Source organism: Microtus ochrogaster, chromosome 6 (assembly GCF_000317375.1).
Source record: "Microtus ochrogaster isolate Prairie Vole_2 chromosome 6, MicOch1.0, whole genome shotgun sequence".
In the NCBI taxonomy this organism is placed as follows: domain Eukaryota; kingdom Metazoa; phylum Chordata; class Mammalia; order Rodentia; family Cricetidae; genus Microtus; species Microtus ochrogaster.
This window is the reverse complement of record NC_022013.1, coordinates 82,486,633-82,493,478: the sequence shown is the minus strand read 5'-3', so window position 1 is coordinate 82,493,478 and position 6,846 is coordinate 82,486,633.

Below are 6,846 nucleotides of genomic sequence, written 5' to 3'. Positions count from 1 at the left end.
CATGGGACACAGACATATATGCAGGCAAAACACCCATACACATCATATAAAAATAAGTCTTTAAAAAGAATCAGACATCTACCACATCTGCAACATTTTTATGTGTCCAGTGGTCCAGAGCACGTGGTGACATCCCTCTAAAGTAGGAGATACACGATTAGTTATTGTAGTTATTGTCCCTAAGAAGAAAGTCCAACACATTGTGGACCCCTTAGACTTCTAGAGACCAAACCTGGGCTATCACTTTATACAAGGTAACTTGAAATCCTGCCAGTATTAAATGTGACCAGGAACAGTAAAGGGCTCTTGCTACGCATGCAGGCTACACAGTACAAACATCTCTGAGGTCTGGGCCACATGATCTGGTGATCTGTATGAACAGTAAAAGACATCAGTGTTTGGAAAAGATGTCGTGTAGAATTTATGACAATTTCCAAAGCGAGAATCACAGTGCAGAGTCCCAGCGTTCTGAAGCAAGGCCATGGCAGTTGTGAAATGAAATATCTTCCTAGAAAATCTTGGCATGCTATCGGGGCATGAGGGAAACAGAGTGAGACACCATTGGGCAAGTGCTCCACAGCTCGGCATCAGCTGGCTTTATCAGGGCTGTGGAGTGATGCGGTCACATGATCCACCACAGGCCCGGCTGAAGGACACAGATCTGTGTGACCCACTGTGCCATCATCATCATCACTGCCCAGGTCTCTTCCTTAGCTTGCGTGAATGGCTCCTTGCAAATCTCTGGATAGTTGGTTTTTGTCGTGAACCCGAGTTTGGTCCATGGATGGCTTAATAAGTGAGTGCAAATTGAAAATGGATTGTTGTGGTGCTGAGATACACCGTTATTCAAGGGTGACACAGACAGATGATGGGGAGCCACAGGTCCCATTGATGTGCAGACAGACCTTCAGGCAGAGAGAACCTGTCACCCAATTTTGGAGGGAAGGTGGCTATGGCTTAGAACAAACAAGGACTTATTTTGTCAAGCTGAATGGCTTCTTCAGAGTGTCCTTGAAAGGGAAAGATCTTGGAGATCAGGACAAAAGCATAAGTTAGGCTCAGTGCATGTGTGGGAGAAGACATGTAGTACAAAGGTCATTGTCGCTGTTAACGCCCACAAGACAGCACCAAGAACCAAAGACGATGCAGCTGGAGTGAGCTAGACACCTCCATCACTGCTGCTCCCCTGCTGGCTAAAGGAGCATATAAGCAAAGTGACCATGACAGGAGGGACGGAGGCTGTCCATGGGCTGGCAGTGCAGGCTCCCGCTCACCAAGGCTAACCTTGCCATCACTGCTGCATGTCCTGTGCCAGCAACAGAGACCAACACTGAGTGCTGCCTTCAGCACCCATCCCTGGAGAAAACCAATCAGCCACCCTGCTAACTTTCACAGAAAGAGAGAGTCATTTGGGGGTGACTTTAGCTTTATTCCACATAGGTCTCAAAACTATCTTATGGGGCTGGAGAGATGGTTCAGTGGTTGAGAGCACTGGCTGCTCTTCCAGAGGACCTGGGTTCAATTCCCAGCACCCACATGGCAGCTCAAAGCTCCAGTCCCAGGGGATCTGTTACTGTTATATAAACACACATGTGGTCATAACACCAATGCACAATAAATAAATAAATCATTTAAAAAAACTATCTAATGATTAGAGTCTTCTATTCACCAGCATAGGATCCCATGAGTCACTGCTGCCCTGGTCGACCTTTCTCTCTCTCTCTCTCTCTTTCTCTCTCACTCTCTCTCTCTCTCTCTCTCTCTCTCTCTCTCTCTCTCTCTCTCTTTCCTTCTTTCTAGGCAGGGTCACTTTATTTCTTCCTGGCTATCCTGGAACACTCTATGAAGACCAGGCTAGCCTAGAACTCACAGAGATCCTCCTGCCTCTGCTGGGATTAAAGGCGTGTGCCACCATGACCAGCCTCCTACTCTGCTTTCTGTTGCTGTGATAAAAACACTGACAAAAACAACTCAGGGAGGAAAGGCAGGAACCATGGAGGAAGGCTGTTTACTGGCTTGTTCTTCAAGGATTTCTGTTTGCTCTTTGAGACAGGGCCTCACTATGGAGTTCTGGCTGGTCTGGAATTCACCATGTAGAAAGATCAGACTCGCCTGGAGGTCACAGAAATCCACACTTGCTTCTGCCTCCACTGTGCTGGGATTAAGCCATGTGCTACCACATCTAGCATGACTTGCTTTTTAAAATCCATCCCAGGGAAGTTGAGTGCTAGGTGTGGGCCAGGAACAAGGTATATCTTTCCAAGGCTTGTTCCTGGTGACCCACTTCTTCCCAACAGACCCTCCCCTCCACAGCTCAACCATCTCCCAAAGGTTCGTCTCTTTGCATGTCTCAGTGCATTTGCACAGTCAGAGCCTTCATGATCTAATCACTTCCCCAAAGTCCCATCTTGAATGTCACTTATATCAGGGAGCAAACTTTCAACACATAAGCCTTTTGGGGAACACTTTATAACTGAACCCTAAGAGCAGAAGTAATTGACTGGTAGCAGAAGAGAACACAGCTGTCACACTGGGGACAGGGAAGAACATGGTTGACAGTTGATCTACTTGGGTGGCTCTTGATACTCCCTCACTCAGGTTTGACAGCTAATGAACAAGGGCAGGAACTGTGCTCTGAGAAGGGTGTGGTGACCAGGGAACAGACCTTCAGAGATCAGAGTCCATCCAGGTCCCCTCACCAGGTAAGCCGTCTAGACCAGGGACATTGCTTTGAGAATGAGGGGCATCTAGATTTGATAATAGGAGGAAGGAAAATGAATGTTGATCATAGTCCTGAGACTAGCAGCAATGTCAGGGGCTCTCCTAACCGTCTTGACAGGCGTTTCTCCAGGGAAAGAAGCCAGTGAAGTCAGAAGGAGCTGCTCCCTGCACTAACAAGGAGCGTATCTGTACAGCAGAGCAGGTGGATTACAGTAGATCCTGCGATGACCCACATGGGATCCAACAGCTGCCAGGGAGTCTGCCAGCCCACAGCAGAGTTGTGCCAGCATCCTTTCCTAAGGCTGCTCTCGGCTCCCCAGCTCCAACAACCAGCGGAATCAGAGACAGGGTAGTCAGAGCCCCTCGACCTAGCTCAGGCTGTCCCTGCCGACATCAGTTATGTGTGTGGAATTGGTTGGAAGCTTCATTGAGATGACTTCACAGTCTAGTCCAGCTTTTTCCTCCCCTGAGCAGACCTTGACCCTGGGGATACTCTCAAGCAAACATCCTCCCCCTGAAAGCCCTTTCCTAGGACTCTACCTGCACAGCGGTGCCCCAGCAAAGGCCTGAAAGAAGGACAATGGCAAGGCATTCCAGGAAAGGAGAGGCTGTCCTTTGCCCCAAGGCAAAGACAACCTGCTCCAGAGAACCCAGAGTGACTGCAGGGAGAGGAGGGAGTGGGACAGAGCTGGGAAATTAGTGATGAGAGAGGACAAAAGCATGGGGCGTCTGGGGTGGGGGCATTCTTGGAAGGGGCTTTTTATTCTGAGCAGGCAAAGATTAGAAAAGACAACAGAACTAGGAATCCCACAGAACCAGACTGGGGAGATGGGTCAACGGGCAGAGCACTTGCTACACAAACACGATGTGGCAGTGTGCACCTGTCATTCCAGCCCTCCTACCATGCGCTGGGTAGCAGAACCAGGATGACAAGCAGAAGCTGTGTGAAAGCAGCCAGAACAAGAGAGCCTGTCTCAGACATAGTAGAGAGCAAGGGCTGAGAACTGAGGTTCAGTTCTGACCTCCATATGTGCACTGTGGCATGAATACATCCACACAGATGCGCATGCACACATACATATAACACACAAACACACATACACACACACAAATATACATAGATTCATTCTTGCTGGCATCTTGAGAAGCACCAACACTAAAATAAATAAAAGTGTGGATAGGTCGAGCAAGAATAGTCATAAAGACGGCCAGTTACGAGGTCAGTAGTCGGAGTGACAGCAACAGTGGCTCAGACCAGGGGATGGGATGAAGATGGTAAAATACACCCTGATTCCGGATATACTTACAGATCAAGTCAGCAGATTCCCTGATGGATAAGTGTAGAGTGTGGTGGGATGCAGAGAGTTGAGCGTTTTGCTTTGACTCTAAGGTTTCCATTCTCAACAACGTGAAGAATGAGACAGACAGAAATGCTGCTGGCAGAATGAATGTGGCAGTGGAGACGACTTCGAATCTCATTGGGGTGGCTGCAAGTTTTTGGTTGCTGTAAACGGAATCCAGGATCTTGAGCATGTAACCATGTGCTCTACCACTAAATCTCTAGCTCCTGGGTGCAAGTTTTTAGAAGTCTATCAAGGCCTCCAAGTGTGAGCCGGAGAGATGGCTCAGCAGTGGAGAGCACGTCCTGTTAGCACTGAGGATCTGAGTTCAGTGCCCAGCACTCACATAGGGTGGTCACGGCCGCTACCAACCCAGCTCCAGGGGTATCCTAAGGCTCTGCCCTCTGTGGACGCCTCCTCTCCCATGTACATACACATAGAGACAAATAAAGACTTAAATAATACTAAATCTTTTTTAACAGACTGCCAAGTAAAGATGTCAAGTAGCCAGTCAGATAGAGCAGTGTGCATTTCAGGGATGGGGGAGCCTGGACAGAGACCTAAGTTCTGGACAGCTGAGAGCACGCAGTTCATGCCAATGAGCTCTTTTTCTTGCCTGCTGCCCCTCAGCCGCACAGGTGAGAACAGGCTGTTACTCTGCAAATGTAGTTAGCAACCTGATCTGACCACGCTCTGGCGTCTGTTTCCCAGCAACCTCTTTGTCTTCTGCTGCTCTCCGTCATTCTCAGAACCCGTGGCCCTCACATGACCCCTGTCATCCCCAAAGCTACTTATCTCTGTAATGCTCCTGGGTTAGAAGGTAAACTGCACAGAGCAAGGTAGAATTCCAAAAATCACAGTAATTTTAGGGGAAGAAATAAAACCGTAGGCGATTTTTTTTTTTTTTTCTGAGAGACAGAGGAAGATCTAAGGCTTTCAGACCTAAGATTGCAGGAAAAGCTGGGAAGGCGTAATAAGAGAAGCTGCTATGAGACTCCCTACGTGATTATCCATTTCAAAGAATCCCCAGAGGGTGCTTGCATATTTGAAAAATATAATTTATGAGCCACATTTCCAACTTAGCTACTGTTGGAGGGCTTCCGTGCTCTTCAGCCTAGCCCTCGCCGAGAGATGGCTGACCCAGATGGCTGGCCCTAGGACACTGCCTGTCCGCTCTCCAGGGCTGCTGGAGAAACAGCAGAGGCAGAAAAAAGAGACCTGAACCATAGATTTCCACTGTCATCTCAGATAACCATCCACACTTTGCTTGGCTTTCAGATCTTTTCAAAATTATACAAAATACATTTAGAGAATCTGCTTTCTTCAGTTAATGCAGTTAATGAACATTGAGTGTCCTTGTAACTTTCAGCCAATGTCGAGCTACACTGTTGCTGGTTTGTATTCTTTTTCTGATGTTTTGAGACAGGGTCTCATTATGTATATCTGGCTGGCCCAGAACTTACTACTTAGACCAGGCTAGCCTCATCCTCACAGAGATCCACTTACCTCTACCTCTCACATTATTCGTGTTAAATTCTAGTCTATGGAGCATTTAAATTCATTTAGTTAGTTCTTTACTTTGGCATTTTTAGTTAATTTCTTAGTTTCTATCACAATAACAAGAAATGCACAGTTATATAACTGTGGTGTTAAAGTGGAGAAAGCATGAATATTTTAGGGTTTCTGAGATAAATTCCTAATGATGCAAATGTCATACAGAGAATTCTTGACATATTGTTATCTCAACAGCAGAATTCCATCCTGCCAGCTTCCATTCGGCCAGTGATCCTGACTTCCCCTTGATAATGTTCATACTGAAAGGGACGAGGAGAAAGTCCCCAACTCTCCTTGAAAGAAAAGGGAGTTTCCAAAGCAAGAATATGTGGTGTGCTGGGACAGCCTGTTATCCGCGCACTCAGGAAGGAGGTTGAGGCAGGAGAATGGTGAGCTGCAGGCCAGCTGACCTACATAGGAGAAAGAGGAAAGAGAGAAAGAGAGGAAATGCTGAGGAGTGGTGGGAAACAGGCTGGCCACTTCTTTAATTATTTTTGCAGTGCCTCGTGTAAGGGCTTCATGCATGTTAGGCGAGTGTGCTGCCATGGAGCTACAGCCCACCCCTTAACATTCAGAAAAACGAAGAAGCAGGTCTTTGTATAGAGAGGACCAATCAGAGCTTCTGGAAGCCTCCACTCAGCCTGCCTTTGGTTAATGGCAGGAACAGCCGGATCTCTGGTTTACACTGTCTGCATCTGTACTCTGTTATCTACTGGGGAAATGATAGTGCTGGCAGAGAAATCAGATCAGAGGTAGACACCGGCTGCCGCAGATGAGCGCCTGATGTTCTAAGACCAAAACCAGAAACACCAGACACAGAACCAGCAGCAACCCCTCCATTCCACACCCTGGTCTCTTAGCCAACAGGCCCCAAACCAAACTTATTCTTACTTCACATGGCCCTTGTTCCCATAATTCCTATGTTCTGCTAATGTCATCATCACATCACACGACAGCATGAACTGCCAGCTGTCACCCTGACTTCCTCTTCTAGCTCAAATATCAAATCAGCTCATATCTGAACCCATTTAATTCTTAACGTCGCTCTTCTAGCTAGGCTAGGTGAAGCTTCGTTTGTCTTTTACCTGGGAGAAGGCAGTAGCCTCCCAAATGGAAGTCTAAAAACCTTCAGGCAGTTCCACAGATACTTCTGTAAGCCACTGGAGAGCTGTGTTAGTCAACCCTGTCACCGTGACACAGAAAACTGAGGAAACCAACATAAAAAAGAAAA